This window comes from Palaemon carinicauda, chromosome 1 (genome assembly GCF_036898095.1).
Source record: "Palaemon carinicauda isolate YSFRI2023 chromosome 1, ASM3689809v2, whole genome shotgun sequence".
Lineage (NCBI taxonomy): Eukaryota > Metazoa > Arthropoda > Malacostraca > Decapoda > Palaemonidae > Palaemon > Palaemon carinicauda.
This window is the reverse complement of record NC_090725.1, coordinates 12,055,576-12,078,202: the sequence shown is the minus strand read 5'-3', so window position 1 is coordinate 12,078,202 and position 22,627 is coordinate 12,055,576. Positions and strand designations below refer to the sequence as shown.

Here is a 22,627-nt window from a genome sequence, read left to right as displayed (position 1 = left end):
TTCACCAAGACATACCTGGCCATACTTATGAAAACAAACACAAAATGAACTAGACCACATTTAAAAACCTTTAAGTTTTAGAGATCTAACTGATATAAGCATCCTTTGATAATCACTAAAATAATTTAGTTACGACCTAAAATAACCTTGGACGACCTAAAATAACCTTGGGTCCCCTTCATCTATCTATATTATATCCTCACAGATGACTATCAACAAATAGCTGACCCTCTCAAGGACTTTATATATATCGGCAAGATCTGAATGACTTGAAAGGATAAATCTATATAGGTCTAGTAGCTTAAGAGATAATATACAAATGACAAATATAAAAGCAAAAAAAAAAAATCCAATGCTTACTGGAATAAAGCCCCTTAAAATAAGATATTGATTAAAAAAAATCTCTGTTTAAAATTCCTATATGCAATCTAGCAAACAAGCCATTAAAAGTCAATAAAATAGCTAGATACAGAGGGAAACATCTCTTCTGAACAAGTTGAAGCTTAATACAAAAAGAGGTAGCGAGAGGCTAAAACTCGTCATAAAAGAGGACTTGTGACCATGTCTAGATTATAGTATTTAACAAGGAAACTCTTTCAGCTGCCTCTTCATGTTTCCGCTTCATGCGTAGCCTCTGTTTACGCAGCATGTCTAATACCGTTATAACGTGACATAAATGAAAATCTCAAACAATGTATAAACCGTCTTGACCAGAAGTCTCTAATTTGAAAAGTACGATCATTTATTTTCCAATTTCACAAAATCATAAGGGTACCTTAAATCCTAATAAAGTTGTTTTTGACTTGTACAAACCAGGGTAATCATCATAAACAACGCTGGCAGTTGAATCTGCTGGTTGAGGGCAACCGCACCGAAAGCAGCCACTCCAATCCTGTTTCGAATTCTAATCTTGAAAGTGACTTTCAAATGGCAATCTTAATTTGCTGGTTGTCTCAGGAACCTTAGGGATCACTCCATTAGCTTGAATACGTTGAAATTACTATTTGGAACCTAGGCTGCTGGCAAATTCTGCAATATAGTAAAATTACACAATTTTCATTTTCTCAAATTCTACGTGTCCTTTAGTACATGATCCTTTGGTATAATAAATAAGAATTAAATCAGCTCTGAGACTTCAAAGAGGAAATATTACCTCCCCAGTTTAAATTAACGACCATCAATCACTACCATTTCCAGCCATGATAAATGTTTCCCATTCCAAGAAAACCCACACATCAGCTTGCTGGGTTTGAAGTTCCAGCAACAGTCGAGGCACTGACAATCTTATATACACAGATGTTCTTATCAATTTTAACTAGTCATATATGATGTTAGATCTTTCCCCTTAAGAAAAAATAAATCATTGACAAAATTCCATCAACTTAATGGTTTTCTATAATAGATCAATAAATTACATTATTTTGACACCACATGAAGTGACAAAACTTTTAAATACAAAAGTCAATGACCTTCAAAAGGAGCCTTATCAACAGCAGAGGTCTCAAACTTGTCTACTTCCCAACTAAACTGTTCATTCTTAATGCCTAGAATGTTGCTAGCTCAGAGATTAAAAAAGACAGGATTAAGAGATCATAGCAATTAAAAAGGGCAGGATTATTCTCTTCAATATCTTAGGATACCACAATGGCTATAATCATGATCCAGAAAGAAACCCGAATGGCTATAATCATGATCCAGAAAGAAACCCGAATGGCTATAATCATGATCCAGAAAGAAACCAGAATTGCTATAATCATGATTGCTATAATCATGATCCAGAAAGAAACCAGAATTGCTATAATCATGATCCAGAATGAAACCAGAATTGCTATAATCATGACCCAGAAAGAAACCAGAATTGCTATAATCATGATCCAGAAAGAAACCAGAATTGCTATAATCATGACCCAGAAAGAAACCAGAATGGCTATAATCATGATCCAGAAAGAAACCAGAATGGCTATAACCATGATCCAGAAAGAAACCAGAATTGCTATAACCATGATCCAGAAAGAAACCAGAATTGCTATAATTATGACCCAGAAAGAAACCAGAATTGCTATAACCATGATCCAGAAGGAAACCAGAATGGCTATAATCATGATCGAGAAAGAAACCAGAATAGGCTATAATAATGATCCAGAACGAAACCAGAACTGCTATAACCATGATCCAGAACGAAACCAGAATTGCTATAACCATGATCCAGAAAGAAACCAGAATTGCTATAATCATGACCCAGAAAGAAACCAGAATTGCTATAATCATGACCCAGAAAGATTATCTAATCTCTGCCTGAAGCTTGGAAACAATGATCCACTCTTATTAGACTCATGGACTTCAGGGAACCTCAATTGCAAATTAAAAGCAATCATGAAAATCTCCAAATGAATTATTCTTAGCACAGTTGCTATGACTATCTGCTCCACAATAATTTCTAGGACACCAATTCTTCCAAAGTACTTCTAGTCACTTGACATGCCAAAACTCACAGAAGCAGCATTATTGAAACAATCTTAAAAGTTGTGAATACGGCACAATTTTATTGTGAAAATGGAAACTTTTTACTTAATATTCTCAACACTACAAAAAAAAAAAAAAAAAAAAAAAAACAACAACAAATGCAGACTTGGGAACATTAGTATAATGCTTGCATATTGTAAGCCTTTCTACCATACAGGTTACACAGTGTTGATTATGATGTTAATGAGTACAGACAAATTTTCTATGAACAGTACAATTGCGTAGAGGATCATACTGTATATACTGAATAATCAGGTATTGGAGGAATTTTTATGATTGTTTTTACCAAACATCATGTTGCCCTGACCTGGATTTTTGTGAATTGACTGCTTATAAATAAAAATAATCCTAAAGTTTTCAAGGTAATAGAGTTCCTTTCGTTACTATGACTTAGTCATACAAAATGAAATGAAGATTAAGCTAAGATAACTAACCAAAACCAGTGGAAGACCACGGTACAGAGGCTATGGCATTACTCAAGACCTAAGTCTGAGAAGAATGATTTGATTTTGGAGTGTTCTTCTCCTAGAAGAGCTCCTTGCCATAACTAAAGTCTCTCCCACCCCTACCAAAAGGAAAGTAGCCATTTCTCCAAATATAAAGGGCACACATGAAGAAGGTCCTGTGTATGGCAAAGACAACTAATACAGTTGGCGGACATGGACACAAAAACCAATCATATCAGTATTCAGGTGTATAAATGCCATTCCAGATTTTCGAAAGTGACACTAGGGAGATCTTTTAGACTGATCCAAACACTCTCTCCCAAAAGAAGACTCGCCTACCTCATTTTGAGCCTATAGAACACCTAGTGTGAGTTTGTGTGGTCAGCTTCTACGATAAATACTGCTTGGCCAGGTTCCATGTTATGCATAGACAAAACTAGGTAGCAATACTAGTGGTTACGTTTCAATGACGCCCAATTCCTATGCAAACATTTGGGACAACACAGTATGATATTAAACCAATAAAAAAAAAACCCTCTTTGCAAACTCAGAGCTGTTACAATAAATAAGAACCTTTGTTGTTCTAGTATAATGCATGATTAAACAAAAATAACTGATTAAAACAACAGAAATAAGGAATAAGGTAATATTAGTGAAATAAAGGATTATTCTAAGGAAATTAAGGATAATTTAAAAAGAAAATTAAGAGTAAATCATCAAAATGACCAATCACCAAAACCCTAAGGACTAATTATATAACTTGAATAAGGGTATACACTATAGTCCATTTTTTTTAGCGAGGCAGATTTGCACCGACTCGCAGCGGTGCCCTTTTAGCTTGGAAAAGTTTCCTGATCGCTGATTGGTTGGACAAATTCTAACCAATTAGCGAACAGGAAACTTTTCCGAGCAAAAAGGGCACCGCTGTGAGTCTGTGCAAATGTGCCTCATTGAAAGAAATTGACTATAATGCTATAAATCAATTGTGTTAAGGAAACCAGGTGACTACAAATCAGTGACACTCCAGGTATTAGTTGATTTAATACTGTGGCTCAGTTGGAAAAAAAAAAAAAAAAAAAAGTGAATTCCTGCAAAAGAAAAGATATGGAGTACCTGGTCCTTATAGAAACATCACCAAGTCCTTACTCTTAGCATTCTGGAAAATTGTATCTATAGTATTGAAAACCTCGGCAGCTGGGCGAGAAGCGTCAACGGCGCAGTGGAGACCTGCAAAACACCATGAAAACCTCGGCAGCTGGGCGAGAAGCGTCAACGGCGCAGTGGAGACCTGCAAAACACCAAGACTTTAATTTTCAAACATTGGTTGACGTGGGAAATTAAAAATGAATAATCTAACTGCACACCAGTAATGGTGCGATCTAGGTAAGGTATGTCGATTTAAATGTAGGTTTTCCCAACATACTCTAGATTGAATCATAAAAATAATAATAAAGTAACGGGTAAACAAAAACCTCTTGATCTCATTTATCCTTCTGTGCATAATGTTACCATTGGATGTCCTTTAAACTTTCCCAATAATCTAATTCCATACTTCATTGTTGTGTTGACCTGTGTTCTTGAGACACAAGCTGCTTTTTCTAAACAAGCCAATATTCTCCTAACCCTTTCTCCAAATACATACTGTACACCATACTGTACATTCATATTATCATCATTATTATAATTTTGTGCTTTGTTGATACTATTACTTCTGTGAATATAGTACATTAGTATATTATAATGAAAATGGCCTCCAAGATGATTAAGGGAGGCACTTAAAAGAACTCGATAACCGTAGAACTGATAAAAGACATTGCAAAAATGTACAATCGTACAACATCGACAATTTGTACAATCTTCATAAACAAAAAAGCTACCAAACAAATGGATGTTACAAAACGGGTTGTGACAGTAACAAAACAGAAACCTCCTGGTTTAGACGATGTTAAATAGTTACTTAGGTGTTACTGCTATAATACTCAAAACTTTCTTTGTGAAGAAAAAGACTTTGTATATAGACCTTGTGAAGAAGGTAACAGGTATGTGTCGTGAAGAAGGTAACAGGTATGTGTCGTGAAGAAGGTAACAGGTATGTCTCCTGAACATGAAGAAATAACATTTAAGGTGAGACAGGGATGGTCTGACAATTTTAAGAGAACTGGTATCCATAGCACTGCTCGTCATGAGGTTTCGAGGTCTGATGTCAGGACAATACAGATCGTGGATTCAGTGTTACGTAACAAGGTTTTCAATTGTGAGGAGACTGAGCTGTTTTGGAAAAAGATGCCGAGGAGGACCTACATTACAGCAGAAGGGAAGGAAATTAGTGATCACATGCCCCTGAAAGACCATGTAAACCTCCTGTTCACTGCTAATGCCAGCAGGAATTTCAAGATCAAACCACTCTTGGTGTATCACTTGAAGAATCCACAACCCTTTAAGAAGCGCAGAATGCAGAAGAATCATCTGAATGTCCTGTTCACCAAATGGATAAATGATGTTTACAGTCCAAGAGTCAAGAGATAACATTTTAAAGGACTTCCCACTCCAAGTCTTATTAGTTATGAACAATGCTCCTGCCCATCCTCCAGGCCTTGAAGATGACCTACAGAAGTTAAAAGTTCCTTCCTCCCAACACCACTCCATTAGTTCAGCCCATGGATCAGGTGATCTCAACTTTAAAATAGCTGGACATTAAGGCAAAGTTCCACCATGCTTCAAGTCCTCCAGAAGAACTAACCTCACCCTTGGAGAGTCTTAGAAAGAACATTTTCACATCATTGGCTGCCTCAAAATTATATATAAACCCTGAAGAGGAGTTACCAACAGTCCTCAATTCTCCCCAGAGGAAACTGTAGCCTGAATCCATTCCAGAATGGAATTTTAAAGGGTTAAACCCAAACCCAAACCCACAGAGGCTGCAATTGATTTTGAAATTCTGCCTTTGGGGAAGACAACAGGGCTGAAAGAGGACCAGGACAACATCGAGGAGCTGTTTGAAGAACATAATGAGCAGCTGACAACCGAGAAGCTGGTGGAACTGCATAGGGAGCAGCAGCTAGAGTTTGTGGAAGATTGGTATCTCGTCTGAGGAAGAGGACAAAAAGCAAAACATCTTGAATCAAGTGAAAAGAGATTTTTAATATTTTAGAAAATACTAAATTTTGTTGAAAACCATCAACCAGATAGTGCTTCAGTAGAGCAGCAAATTCATTTAACACTGCAATGTCACATTTTCATAAATTTCTAAAGAAAAGAACAAAACAGGTGTCTCAATATAGGTTCCTTGTCAAAGTATCAGAAAGTGTAATTTAAATGGTTCTCTTGGTGATAGCGAACATTGTTGTAAGAGAAAACTCCATTACACCCAAAATTATAAGAATCAAGTGAAAAACTTTAAATAACATTATAGGGCTATGTCCAAATTCTATTGGACTACAGTATTAGTACTCCATATCCATATACCAAAGGCACTTCCCCCAATTTTGGGGGGTAGCCGACATCAACAAGAAACAAAACAAAAAAGGGGACCTCTACTCTCTACGTTCCTCCAGCCTAACCAGGGACTCAGCCGAGTTCAGCTGGTACTGCTAGGGTGCCACAGCCCAACCTCCCACATTTCCACCACAGATGAAGCTTCATACATGATAAGAGATACTTACACAAACAACACAGATGCACACACATGCGCACGTCATAAATACAGTAGCCTAGAGGTTTTAGTACAAAATAATTACACTAATTGAAGCTAATTTCTCACTGTATCCAATATTTTTCAAATGATATTATTTGTGTTCATATACACATTTCTATCCATCGACCGTTGCAGAAAAGAGCACAGTTATATTAGGGATAATTCTCACTCCGAGCTATGTAATGTACTGAACTGTATAGCAAGTTCCAATGTAAAACGGTTCTCTATATCGTGGAGAGTTCTTAGTCTAACGCCACTAACACAAGTTAAAAACAGACGAGCACACCATTAGTCAAGCAATTCTATATCAAACCATAAAACAGTTAACGTACAGTATCTCTAACCCTTCACAGACCATTACCTCGCATTCTATGTCGATTATATTTGCTGGTAGGGCCTCTCCCATACCTAAAGATTTCTTCAGAAGACAAACATAAATATCTTTAATATCAACCAAAACAAACAATACATCCGTTGTTAAAGAAAAAAAATGGTCTGTTAAATGAGATAATTCATAAAAAAAATAGCAATATAAATGTATAAAAATTATACCAGTAGTCAAGCCTAGAATATTCTTTTAATCTAACATTATAAATTTTAAGATCCAAATCCTCAAATTATCTTAATACAGTACTGTATATACAGTATTGTTATACTGTACCATTAACCTAACTCCAATGTTATAAAAAATCAAATATTTCATACTAATAAATACTGTATGAGAAAACTCTGCTCTACAGCTTTAAATAGCTGATATACCACCCCAGGGTATTAACAAAATTAAATAGCCTTCATAATATACACAAATTAAATCACTTTACATCTCATAATTCTTAAGTCCACCCTACGGCAACTAAAGACCAAGTGCGTAACCTCCATCCTGGTTTACATCAATTCAATATTACATGAAAGTGGTTACTTACATCTGCTATGACAATGAAAATCAATCACTCACTCAATCTGGGTTTGGTCAAAACCCCTTATCTTCATTCAAGAAATAATTACTAAAAAAACCACGATTGATAAAGATTCTTACCCAACATAATTTGATCAAATTTCCGAGACTGAATGACAACTGTGTTCATGACACTTGCTCGATCTACCGCAAACTTGCACAGACCTGAGTCCCTGAAGATAAAATATTTTTCAATAAACTCTACTGAAACTGCATCAGACAATTAGTTGAAGTGTAAGTGGAGCCTCTCTAATCTTCATTAATGCCTCTTAACTTCTCTCAAATTTTCTAAGTAACCATAAATCATGCACAGTGAGGCTTTCTTATATAAGATGCTTTTGGAGTATGATTTTTAGAAAATCACAGAAAATAATTCTATATTAAGTTGAAGTATACATCATCATCTCCTACGGCTATTGACGTAAATGACCCCGGCTAGATTCTGCCAGTCGTCTCTATCTTGGGCTCTTACATCAATAGTACTTCTCCACTCTTCACCACCTACTTCACGCTTCATAGTCCTCAGCATTGTAGGCCTGGGTCTTCAAACTCTTCTAGTAGTATACACATATGTAAAATTAATAAGGAAGAGAAAACTTACCTTTTCTGGCATAATAATCAACAAGATTTGTGATACGCTGAAAGTCTCTTCATCAGGGTTTCTGGATTATCATCGGACCTCCTAATCAAAGGCTCACCAGTTACCTGCCATACAAGAGAAACAAATTCCACTATTAACGTTATTTCTACAGATTTAAATATAAGAAAGCACTACATAGTAAATACAAAATAAGAAAAAGAATAAAGTGTCAGTGGACCATATCTTATCACAGTTTCAAGACGTATTTGAAGATAAAGTTGGTACGGTAAAGAACGCAAATGCAATTTTGGTTTTGAAATCAGATAGTACTCCTAGATATTTTGCTCCAAGAGCCGTAATATATGCATTGAAAAGTTCAGTTGAAACAGAAATCTACTTAGGAAAGAATTGATGACTATGCTTGGCATTTAGCTGGACTTTTACATTCACTAACACAAACCTTTCAGTCAAAATATAAAACCAAAAGTACCATTCAAAAGCTATACTTTTACAAATATTCAAAGAATTAACATCAATATTGGCTTTTAATCTCTTAGCATTCAAGGTAGAAAAGGGATTTTGACGAAGGAAAAATCTATTTCTGGGAAGAGACCTGTGATGCCCGGTGAAAGAAGTCCTTCTTTACACTTTTCTAATATAAATCTTCCAAATATACTAGAGAAAGATAGAAGCATGGAATGCAGAGGTTACTAACCTCGCGCGATCACCTTGTGGGTGTCGTGTATACAACAGGGGCGTGTGAAAACCACTATTCACAGGCTGTCTTCCATTTAGATAATCCCTTCATCAAAGGGGAGGGCAGTGACAGGCCCTAGAGAACACAGTTTGACTACCCCACCGACACCTACTACGCGCGCCCTCCAGGTCATCCTGAACGTATTTCCAATATCCTATACAGTAGTGATATATCAGGAGGATGAAGGCCTTAAGCCATTAAAATGCATTTCAAATTGTGTAGAAGGTTTAGGAACTCCATATTTCTATACATAGAACTTTTAAATCCACAGTACAAGAAGTGTAAACAAATTGGGTTCACAAACTTTTTATGGGTTTAGATATACAGTACTTGAATAGATAGCTAAAGATAAAAATTATTATTACAATCCCATATTCTACAATAAAAAAAAAACCTATATCAAAATTCTAGAAAAAAAATACTTAAAAATAATATTGCAACATTATAACAAAAATAAAAACTATAAAAATACATACGTATAACAATTAAAATCATTACAAATTACATATTCTGACAATGCTTGAAATGATCTTCCACTTATCAATAAAACAAAGCACTTGAAAGAATATTACTATTACTATTCCTATTATTTGCTAAGCTACAACCCTAGTTGGAAAAGCAAGATGCTATAAGCCCAGGGGCCCCAACAGGGAAAATAGCCCAGTGAGGAAAGGAAATAAGGAAAAATAACACATTTCAAGAAAAGTAACAACATTAAAATAAATATTTCCTATATAACTGTAAAAACTTTAACAAAACAAGAGGAAGAGAAATTCAAAAGAATGGTGTGCCAGAGTGTACCCTCAAGCAAGAGAACTCTAAACTAAGACAGTGGAAGACCATGGTACAGAGGCTATGGCACTACCCAAGACTAGAGAACAGTGGTTTGATTTTGGAGTGTCCTTCTCCTAGAAGTTCCCATATTCTATCATTTTAGAACTTTCATGGGCAACAACCATTTGTACTGAAGAACTTCCAAAGTTCAAACTTGCAGCCAATGTTTTTATGCTGAACAGGCTGACGAAGTCTTCTTATAGTTTATATTAGGAAATATATATTTTGATGTTACTGTTTTTAAAATATTTTATTAATTGTTAATTATTTCTTATATTTATTTCCATTTCCTTTCCTCACTAGGCTATTTTTCCCTGTTGGAGCCCTTGGGCTTATAGCATCTTGCTTTAACAACTAGGGTTGTAGCTTGGCTAGTAATAATAATAATACAGTACATACGTACATATACCAAGGCACTTCCCCCAATTTTGGGGGGTAGCTGACATAAAAAAACAAATGAAAAAAGGGGACCTTTCCTATCTAATAATAATAATAATAATAATAATAATAATAATAATAATAATAATAAAGGGATTTTGACGTAGGAAAAATCTATTTCTGGGCGAGAGACCTGTGCCGCCCAGTGAAATGCTCCTTTTACATAATTTCTAAGGTAATAACTGCTATGAATTTTACCAGAGAAAAAATTGTATAGGAATGCTAGGTTGAACCCAGCTCGCTCACCTTCAAAAGGTGTCGGTATAATACTGGGGCGTGATAAATCACAACCAGAGGTCTCGCACCATTTAGATATCTCCTGTCAACATCCCCGAACAGCGAGGAGCCGTTCAACATCCTAACTCCAATCGCTACTATGAACGATCCCACCCACTCTAGTGACGTCACTCCTATAGCACCCCAGATTGGGGCCCGGAAGGGAGGGACGGTTGGGTTCACTGGGCGGCACAGGGGTCTTGCCCAGAAATAGATTTTTCCTACGTCAAAATCCCTTTTCTGGGCTCTGACCTGTGCCGCCCAGTGAAATAGTGCCAGAGAATAAGGACCCAATATGGCTAACTACCTGGGGAGAAAATAACACAAAAATAGCAATACATGGTGAAATTTAATAACAAAACAGCAGGGATAGGAATCCCATAGGCAAGTGATCAACATGGTTATGAGTGGAGAAAATCTACTGAAAACAATTAATAAGGTAACCCGAAGGTAAGTAATCCACAAGGTATGAATAGTAATAAATACATGGTAAAAAATCCCATACAGGGATGATCATAAATCAAGCAGAACTGCAAATATAATACATACATACATATACCAAGGCACTTCCCCCAATTTTGGGGGGTAGCCGACATCAACAAACGAAACAAAATAAAAAAGGGGACCTCTACTCTCTACATTCCTCCAGCCTAACAAGGGACTCAACCGAGTTCAGCTGGTACTGCTAGGGTGCCACAGCCCACCCTCCCACATTATCCACCACAGATGAAGCTTCATAATGCTGAATCCCCTACTGCTGCTACCTCCGCTGTCACCTAAGGCATCGGAGGCAGCACCAGGGTCTACCGGAACCGAGTCACAATCGCTCGCCATTCATTCCTATTTCTAGCACGCTCTCTTGCCTCTCTCACATCTATCCTCCTATCACCCAGGGCTTTCTTCACTCCATCCATCCACCCAAACCTTGGCCTTCCTCTTGTACTTCTCCCATCAACTCTTGCATTCATCACCTTCTTTAGCAGACAGCCATTTTCCATTCTCTCAACATGGCCAACACATTCATATCCACTCTAGCTGCTAACTCATTTCTTACACCCGTTCTCACTTTCACCACTTCGTTCCTAACCCTATCTACTCGAGATACACCAGCCATACTCCTTAGACACTTCATCTCAAACACATTCAATTTCTGTCTCTCCGTCACTTTCATTCCCCACAACTCTGATCCATACATCACAGTTGGTACAATCACTTTCTCATACAGAACTCTTTTTACATTCATGCCCAACCTTCTATTTTTTACTACTCCCTTAACTGCCCCCAACACTTTGCAACCTTCATTAACTCTCTGACGTACATCTGCTTCCATTCCACCATTTGCTGCAACAACAGACCCCAAGTACTTAAACTGATCCACCTCCTCAAGTAACTCTCCATTTAACATGACATTCAACCTTGCACCACCTTCCCTTCTCGTACATCTCATAACCTTATTCTTACCCACATTAACTCTCAACTTCCTTCTCTCACACACTCTTCCAAATTGTGTCACTAATCGGCCAAGCTTCTCTTTCGCGTCTGCAACCAGTACAGTATCATCCGCAAACAACAACTGATTTACCTCCCATTCATGGTCATTTTCGTCTACCAGTTTTAATCCTCGTCCAAGCACTCGAGCATTCACCTCTCTCACCACTCCATCAACATACAAGTTAAACAACCACAGTGACATCACACATCCCTGTCTCAGCCCCACTCTCACCGGAAACCAATCACTCACTTCATTTCCTATCCTAACACATGCTTTACTACCTTTGTAGAAACTTTTCACTGCTTGCAACAACTTTCCACCAACTCCATATAACCTCATCACATTCCACATTGCTTCCCTATCAACTCTATCATGCACTTTCTCCAGATCCATAAACGCAACATACACCTCCTTACCTTTTGCTAAATATTTCTCGCATATCTGCCTTACTGTAAAAATCTGATTCGTACACCCCTACCTCTTCTAAAACCACCCTGTATATCTAAGATTACATTCTCTGTTTTTTCCTTGATCCTATTAATCATTACTCTACCATACACTTTTCCAACTACGCTTAACAAACTAATACCTCTTGAATTACAACACTCATGCACATCTCCCTTACCCTTATATAGTGGTACAATACATGCACAAACCCAATCTACTGGTACCATTGACAACACAAAACACATATTAAACAATCTCACCAACCATTCAAGTACAGTCACACCCCCTTCCTTCAACATCTCGGCTCTCACACCATCCATACCAGACGCTTTTCCTACTCTCGTTTCATCTAGTGCTCTCCTCACTTCATCTATTGTAATCTCTCTCTCATTCTCATCTCCCATCACTGGCACCTCAACACCTGCAACAGCAATTATATCTGCCTCCCTATTATCCTCAACATTCAGTAAACTTTCAAAATATTCCGCCCATCTTTTCCTTGCCTCCTCTCTTTTTAACAACCTCCCATTTCCATCTTTCACTGTCTCTTCAATTCTTGAGCCAGCCTTCCTTACTCTCTTCATTTCTTTCCAAAACTTCTTCTTATTCTCTTCATATGAATGACCCAATCCCTGACCCCACCTCAGGTCAGCTGCCCTCTTTGCCTCACATACCTTGCGCTTTACTTCCACATTTTTCTCTTTATATTTTTCATACTTCTCTACACTATTACTCTGCAGCCATTCTTCAAAAGCCCTCTTTTTCTCTTCCACTTTTACCTTCACTCCTTCATTCCACCATTCACTGTCCTTCCTCATGCTGCCTCCAACAACCTTCTTGCCACACACATCACTTGCAATCCCAACAAAATTTTCTTTTACTACCTTCCACTCCTCCTCTAAATTGCCAGTTTCTCTTACTTTCACTGCGTCATATGTCATTTTCAACCTTTCCTGATATTTACTTTTTACCCCCGGTTTTATTAGCTCTTCAACCCTCACTAGCTCCCTTTTACATTCACCTACTCTATTCCCCCACTCTTTTGCTACAACTAATTTTCCTTCCACCAAAAAGTGATCAGACATACCGTTAGCCATACCCCTAAACATGTGCACGTCTTTCAATCTTCCAAACATTCTTTTAGTTATCAACACATAATCCATTAATGCCCATTCTACTACTCTTCCATTTGCCACTCTTACCCATGTATACTTATTTTTATCTTTCTTTTTGAAAAAGCTATTACTTATCACCATCTCTTGCTCAACACACATATCCACCAGTCTCTCATCACTCTCATTTTCACCTGGTACGCCATACTTCCCAATGACACCTACCTCTCCAGTGCCCACTCTAGCATTTAAGTCACCCATGACAACTACATAATTCCTTCTACCCAGTCCTTCTACACACCTAGTTAATTCATTCCAGAACTCATTCCGCTCTTCTTCACTTTTCTCACTACCTGGCCCATACGCACTGACAAACGCCCAACATTCCCTACCCAACCTAACCCTTACCCACATTAACCTAGATGATATCTCCTTCCATTCCACTACTTTACCTGTCATCCATTCACTCAGCAATAAAGCCACACCCTCTCTCGCTCTTCCCCTTTCAATCCCAGACACTCTACCAGACATTTCACCAAACATCACTTCACCCTTTCCTTTTATCTTCGTCTCACACAAGGCCAATACATCCATCCTTCTATTCCTAAACATACTTCCAATTTCACATCTTTTACTCTCTATCGTACTACATCCACGCACATTCAAACACCCCAAAACTAGAGTGCAGGGAGCAGTCACTCTCCCCCCAGCTCTATCTCTTTGTTGCTGTCTCACAAGATGTAGATACAGGAGAGGGGGTTTCCAGCCCCCTCGTCCCGTCCCTTTTAGTCGCCTCTTACGACACGCAGGGATAACGTTGGCGCTAATCTAATTTTTATATGCCCCCGCGGCCACATATCAAAATTAAAATAAAATCAGCTCGAGGGGTTAAGAATGTATGAATCAAAACAATTCGTAGAACATATATCAATGTAAAATAAAAATAATACACCATAAGGGTGTATGGCAAAGGACAAACCAAACCAGGTAGGAACAATAAGAAAGCCAGGCAGGAGGGAAAGAGGACAGAGCAAGACGTTGTGATTAGGACTCAGAGCCTTCAGGAGGAACTACATTTCCAGCTGCTACTGTTGCAAATTTAAGAGCTTCTAAAGGTTTTAGGTAGTGGCGTTTAAAAACTTTAGGGGACTTCCAACCCGTATATTTTGTGAGCTCATCAAATTTCATATGATGGAAGAAGTTAATTGAAGTAGCAACAGCTCGAATATCATGGACATGTGGGAATGACTCAGGATTAGCTTGTTTAATAAAATAAAGAATTTGTTGTCTAATTCCTTTAAGGGTAATAGTTCCTCCATTCTCTCTAATAAATAAGGGCCCTGTGGAAGTAGTGGACATTCTACTTAAGTAGGATTTCAGGGTGGTAACTGGACACAGGGATGGATCCCGAGGAAGTGGAACAATCTTCCAGGGAGACCACCTGTTTTGGGGGTCCTCATTTTTAGCCAGGAATACTTTGTTAGGGGAGAGAAGGACCTCACCCGAAGGGAGAAACTCTATATGACCTGGGTCTCTAGACAGGGCCGACAATTCTGAGATTCTAGAGCCAGAGGCGAGGCTCAAATGAAAAAGTGTCTTTCTTAACAATGCCATATAGTTACAAGATTCATTCAAAGTGTCAGAGGCTAGCTTTAGGACATCGTTCAAGAACCAAGAAACTGCGCTAGGGCGAGTTGATGGTTTCAGTCTGGCACAAGCTCTTGGAATGGAAGAGAAGTATGAATCCGTCAGATCAATGTCAAAGCCGACATGGAAGATCTTTTTCAAGGCTGATTTGATCGTAGTAATCGTGTTGGCTGCTAGGCCCGATTCAAAGAGAGTTCTAAAGAATGTCACAGTTAGGTTCATCGTCATTTTCTCAACTTGTGAGTCTTTCAAAAACTTTCCCAGTTTTTTGACGGCTGAGTCATATTGACGGAGGGTGGATTCTCTTTTGTCTGATTCCAGGAATAGGGTATTCAGAGGGTCGATGTTTGCACCCTTTTGAGCTGCGAACTTCACGAAGTCCATAAAGTTAGGGCATTCAGAATCCTTGAGGAAGCTAACACATTGCGCGTTTGTACTACTTGTGTTAGAACAGGATTGGGTATCCGCCGGGGGCGGAGGCCTAGCTCTAGTAACAAGGGAAACCAGTTGCTTTTGGGCCAATTGGGGGCTATCAGAGCCACTCGGCCCTTGAAAGATCTGAGCTTGTGCAGTACTTTCAGCAGGAGATTTATCGGAGGAAACAGATAAATCGTCTTCCAAATGTTCCAGTCTAGTGACATAGCGTCCATGGCATAAGCCTGAGGGTCTAGGTTGGGGGCTACGTAACATTCTAGTTTGCGATTGGATTCCGTCGCAAACAGATCCACCTGGAGACCCGGGACCTGAGATAAGATCCATTGGAAGGCTCGATTGTCCAGTGACCACTCCGACTCCAACAGGGTCGTCCGGGAAAGTGCGTCCGCCACTACATTCCGGACCCCCGCCAGATGGACTGCTGATAGATGCTACTTGTATGATGTTGCCATGGAGAAAATCGCCAACATAACGTGGTTTATGTGCGCTGACCTGGAGCCTCCTCTGTTGATGCAGTGGACTATGACTGCGCTGTCGAGGACCAGTCTGATATGGAGATTCCTGGCTGGGCTGAGACGTTTTAAGGTAAGCAAGACTGCCATGGCCTCTAGGACATTTATGTGCATTTGTTGAAATATCGGAGACCATAACCCTTGGACTTTCTTGTGTTGAGAGTAACCTCCCCACCCTGTTAGGGAGGCGTCTGTATGAACGACGAGTCCCGGGGCAGGATATTGCAAGGGAACTGACTTGGAAAGATTCTTGACCTTCGTCCATGGCTGCAGACTTTTCCTCAGGATTGGGGGAAGGCGAGCTCGCCTGTCTCAACGTTTCTTGGTCGCTCTGGAGCGCCACACTCTGTTTATGTCCTTTAGTTTGGACTTTAGGACGATGTCTGTGACGGAGGCGAACTGTAAGAAACCTAGTATTCTTTCCTGGTTCCTTCTGGATGTCAACTTGTCCCTGAGAAACTGTTTCGTGTTCCTCGCTATTTCCTTCCTTTTGGCTTTTGGCAGGCACAATGTATGGGAATTTGGGTCCCATTGTAGCCCCAGCCACTGAAACTTGGTCTCCGGGACCAGACGGGATTTCTTGAGGTTGACCTGAAATCCTAAACGTCGAAGGAAGGAGAGGGCCCTGTTCGTCGCCATGTGGCAGTTTCGGACGTTGTTCGACCAGATCAGCCAATCGTCGAGATAAGCCACTATTTGAATCCCTTGGGTTCGAAGTTCCTGAATCACCGTCTCTGCTAGTTTGGTGAAGATTCTGGGCGCTATGTTAAGCCCAAATGGCATCACCTTGAAAGCATAGGCTTGTTTGCCCAGCTTGAAGCCTAAAAAGGGGCAAAAAATGCCTTGCTATTGGAACGTGATAGTAGGCATCTGTAAGATCTATGGAGGTGGTGACGGCCCCACGGGGAAGTAGGGTCCGCACCTGCGAGACGGTAAGCATGTGGAATTTTTCGCAACGAATGAAGGAGTTTAGACAAGACAGGTCCAGGATTACTCTTCGTTTGTCTGAACCTTTCTTTGGCACGCTGAATAAGCAACCTTGAAATTTTAAGCGATGCATGCTTTGGATTACATTCTTTTGCAACAGATCCTTTGTAAATGAACGTAGCTCTTCTGTCGGGAGTTGGTAGAAACTGTTTGGTGGAGGGGGTCCTTGTAACCAGCTCCACCCCAGACCTTTGGAAATTATGCTGGAAGCCCAATTGCTGAACTTCCAATGGTCCCGAAATTTGTATAGTCTCCCTCCTACCTGCAACTTCTCAATGGCTTGATGATGATTTGCCGCATCTGCCTCCGCGGAAAGCCTTGCCTCGGTGGGAACCCCTTCCGCCACCTCAGTTACGAAAGGCACCTCTGGAACCCCTGTGGCGCTGGTAGCCTTGGAAAGAACCCTGAGATTCGTAAGTGGGGTTGGAGGCGGGGGAGGCAGCAAACGAAGTCGATGCGACTTGTGTCTGAGGGACCAACACATACTGCTGTTGGGATTGGCCCTTAGAGGTAGAAGGCTGGGAGCCCTGTGAAACAGGGACAGACTGAACCGGGACAGGTTGCACTACTTGAAGAGGCTGTCTGAACTGCGAGGAGTGGAAGGGCCTCAACTTTTTCCTGCCACGAGCTGGAGCACCAGTAGGTTCATATTTCCTTTTGGAAACTAGGCCCCACCTAACCTTGAGGCTTTGGTTAACTCGAGCTGCCTCGCTGAGAACAGTGTTAACCATATCCTCCGGGAAGAGGTCCGGACCCCAGACCGGGGCTTTGATGAGCCTATTGGGTTCATGCCGAATAGTAGCCTCCGACAATACATGTCGTCGGCAACGGAATCTGGCATTATGGAAGTCATATGCATCAATCAACAAAGTTTGCAGAAGTGACTTCGTGAGGACCTTAAAGATAGGTTCCTCGTCGTAAGTGGCAACGGTCATCTCTGATAGAGCAGTAGAGTTAATGGATCTATTGAGCCTACACCGGGTCTCAAACTCTATTTTGATTAGGGACTCCGGTAGCTTGGGGAGGTGTTCACTGAACTGCGTCAAGGCACAGTCCGGGGTCAGTTTGCCTACCGTAAAGGTAGACGGGGCGTTCCGCCAGCACTCATGGTCACCAGGAAAGAGAAGGGAAGTCAATTCCATCTCTCGAAGCTGAGGTAAGGGCTTCTCTTCCTTGGAAGCCTGATAGGCTATCTCCATGATTTTGGTTGTGCATGGAGTAGCGGTATGCTCGTCTATCACAAACATAGTGTACGAGTTCTTATGGGGTGTGAGCATTGTGTTCACACAATCCCACTTGTTGAAGGCGCGGACCAAAACAGACTGGGTCTGTTCCTTGGGGAAGATCACAGTCTCCTTAGGGACTTTATCTAGGCGGATCAGAGACTAATCAGTCAAGCAAGCGAAGCCGGGAAAGGGAAATTGCAGACCCGGCGGGTAGAACTCAAAGTCTTCAATCGGTCGAGTTCCGAAACCTTCGATGGACAACATGCCATCCGAGAGGGGGGCATGTAGAGCTAACCTCCAGGGGTTACTCTTTGTAAACGGTGGGAGCTTAGAGGCGTCGGGGATGGCATATTGCTGCTGTTGTGGCAGCCCCAAACGCATGAGTCCCTGGACTAGGTTCTCGACATTTGCAACCTTTTCTTGCTGTTGTTGAAGAGTCACGATGGCTTGCTGAGTGTGCGAAGACAACATCGTCTCCGAGAAATCCGCCGGGTTAAATGGTCCCGCCGGAGGGGGAACGGATGCCGAACCAGAGACCGGTCCTTGAGAAGTCGAGGGCACGGCGACCGAGTCTTTGGGGACTCTAGTGGAGGAAGATTTGGACGACCTCGATGACTTTGAAGACTTGTGGGTCTTATGCAAAGGCCTGCGGTGAGCCTTAACCTTGGGGATCACAGACCGGAGCTGGAGATCAGCACCGGAAGTCCCCGGAAAACCTTGAAAGGCAGATTGGTTTGAAGTAGAAGAGAAAGTCGGGCTGAGGAGAGGAATCTCAGCCCGGGACCCACCTGACTCACCTATCTCCCTACCTATGTCGGGTTCCTCAAGAACCATGGGTTCTACGTCTAAATTAAGGGTTGCGACGTCTTCCGTTATCGTCCCCCTCGTCTCTTCTTGGTCCGGGGCCAAAAGCAAGGACTCAATATTTTCGATGATGGGGTCTGCCAACTCCTTGGGGACCGCAGCTGATGTTTTTGCAAGCGGATAAAGGAGAGAACACCATTGTTCAGATAAAATGTAAGGTTGCTTAGCCTTTACATTCCGGGCGAAGCCGCCAATCCAGACCTTGAGGGTCGCTAAAGCCGAAGTCTTAGCAGGCTCAGAGCTCTGAAAGAGAACAGACTATTAGTGAAGGTAAGGAATTTTCATGCCGAAGAGAAAAGAGGGGGGGACCAGGAGCCTCCGAACACGAGGCCCTAGAAGAGGGCATGCGAGGAGCAAAATAAAATGATGCAATTAAAATTAATTAATTGTAATAAATTGTAACTCCACTTACCAAGTCTGTAAAAAAAGGCTAAGAATAATTCTACTTACCGATTCAGAGGTTAAGGTGGAGGCCAGCTTGTAGTATACAGTGAGCCCTCGTTTATCGCGGTAGATAGGTTCCAGACCCGACCGCGATAGGTGAAAATCCGCGAAGTAGGGACACCATATTTACGTATTTATTTAACATGTATATTCAGACTTTTAAAACCTTCCCTCGTACGTAGTACTGTTAACAAACTACCCTTTAATGTACAGAACACTTAATGCATGTACAGTACTACAGTACCCTAAACTAAAACAGGCACGAATATTAAAGGCAATTTTATATCATGCGTTTCCTAAACCCGCCAAAAAGCACGATAAAAAATGGCAACCAATGTTTTGTTTACGTTTATCTCTGATCATAATGAAGAAACAAACGCATTTACACATCTGTGTATAGGTTAGTTTTTGCATCGATTATATTGATTATACAGTATGTTGATTTTGTTATTACCAATGTTTTACTTAAGTTTTTTTAGGACTTCCAAATGAAATATTTTTCTTTATGACGCCGCCTGAAACGGCGGCATCATAAAGTACGCTCCATCTTCGATCGTAATAAACAAACGAAGGCATTTAACGCGCATGATGAAAGTGATAAATATGATATTTTCAATTTAAAATAAATTTTTGAATATACTTACCCGGTGAATATATATATAGCTTACGTCTCCGACGGTCGACAGATTCCAAAAACTCGCGAGCGATCGCCATGAAGGCTGCCGGGTGTGCCCACCAGCGCCAACTATCGGCCAGATACCGCATATACTTCTCCATAAATTCAGTTCCTCTCAGTCCGTAGGGTCTCTATCGGGGAGGAAGGGAGGGCCTTTAATTATATATATTCACCGGGTAAGTATATTCAAAAATTTATTTTAAATTGAAAATATCATTTTTAAATATTAAAATTAGCCGGTGAATATACATATAGCTGATTCACACCCATGGTGGTGGGTAGAGACCAGTATTAAAACAATAAAGGCGTATATGCTCAAGAGTTTTTGACAAATATTCAAAAAACAAACTTAAGTATAGGTACCTGATAAGGAAGCTGACTCTGATGAATACTCTGACTCATTAGTCCGCTATCCTTATGAAGCCCAGCGATCCTCTCAGGATGCTGAAAGACTTCTAGGAGCTGTTATAATCAGGGTGAACACCCCTACAACAGGACCTCATCAATACCCTTAATATGGGCGCTCTCAAGAAACAATATTTTGACCACCCGCCAAATCAAAAGATTGCAAAAGACTTCTTAGTCTCCCGTACAACCCAAAACAATATTAAAAATTTCAAGAGAAGATTAAAAGGATATTGGGATCAAGGGAAAGTAGTGGTAGAACCTTCACCCACTACTGCACTCGCTGCTACGAATGGTCCTAACGTGTAGCAGTCCTCATAAAGAGTCTGGACATCTTTCAAGTAATATGAAGCGAACACAGACTTGCTTCTCCAAAAGGTCGCGTCCATAATACTTCTAAGGGATCTATTTTGATTGAATGCTACTGAAGTTGCTACCGCTCTAACTTCAAGAGCCTGAACTTTAAGCAAATTACGATCCTTCTCACTTAAATGAGTGTGCGCCTCTCAAATCAAGAGTCTAATAAAATAAGACAACGCATTTTTCAACATAGGCAAAGAGGGCTTTTTAACGGAGCACCATAAGGCCTCTGAAAAACCTCACAGCAGTTTAGTTCTAGATAAATAAAATTAAGAGCTCTAACGGGGCACAGCACTCTTTCAACTTCATTCCCAACAATCTCAGATAGACTGGGAAGTTCAAACGATTTAGGCCATGGACGAGACGGAAGTTCATTTTTGGCCAAAAAACCAAGCTGAAGAGAGCATACTACTTTATTAGCGGAGAAGCCGACATTCTTGCTAAAAGCGTGTATCTCACTAACCCTTTCGCAGAAGCCAAGCTCACCAAGAAAAGAGTCTTGAGGGTAAGATCCTTCAGGGAGGCCGAACTTAACGGTTTAAACCTGTCTGACATAAGGAACTGCAGGACCACGTCCAAGTTCCAAGCAGGAGTAGAAATATGACGCTCCTTGGAAGTCTCGAAAGACTTAAGAAGGTCTTGAAGATCTTTGTTATTAGATAGATCCAAATTTCTATGCCTGAAAACAGAAGCTAACATGCTTCTGTAGCCTTTAATGGTAGATGCAGAAAGGGAGCGACCACTTCTCAGATAAAGCAGAAAATCTGCAATCTGCGCTACAGAGGTACTGGAAGAGGAAATAAAGGAGGACTTGCACCAGTCTCTAAATACCTCCCATTTAGATTGATAAATCCTGATGGTAGAGTATCTTCTAGCCCTCGCGATCGCTCTAGCTGCCTCCTTCGAAAACCCTCGAGCTCTAGAGAGTCTTTCGATAGTCTGAAGGCAGTTAGACGAAGCACGGGGAGGCTTTGATGAAATCTCTTTACGTGAGGCTGACGCATGAGATCCATCCGCAACGGTAGACTTCTTGGAATGTCTACTAGCCATAGAAGTACCTCTGTGAACCACTCACTCGCGGGCCAGAGGGGAGCAACCAACATCAACCTGGTCCCTTCGTGAGAGGCGAACTTCTGAAGAACCTTGTCTAGGATCTTGAATGGTGGGAAGGCATAGATGTCTAGGTGAGACCAGTCCAGCAGGAAAGCGTCTATGTGGGCTGCCTCTGGATCTGGAACTGGAAAGCAGTAAGTTGGGAGCCTCTTTGTCAGTGAAGTTGCAAAAAGATCTATGGTGGGTTGACCCCCTGTCATCCATAGCTTCTCGCACACAGTCTTGTGCAACGTCCACTCCATGGAGATGACTTGTCCTCTTCTGCTGAGGCAGTCCGCTAAGACATTCATTTCTCCTTGCACGAATCACGTCAAAAAAGAGATGTTTCTTGCCTTAAATGGAGTTTCTTCTGATCGGTGGACCAAAGACCCGAGCATTCCAGACTATCCAGTGGCGCTCCCCAA

General features: G+C 40.8%; 1 pseudogene; it reads right to left on the bottom strand.

Moving 5' to 3' along the window:
- Positions 1-414: 414 nt before the first annotated feature.
- Positions 415-22,627, bottom strand: part of LOC137643782 (adenylate kinase-like) — a 60,020-nt pseudogene continuing 37,807 nt past the window's right edge.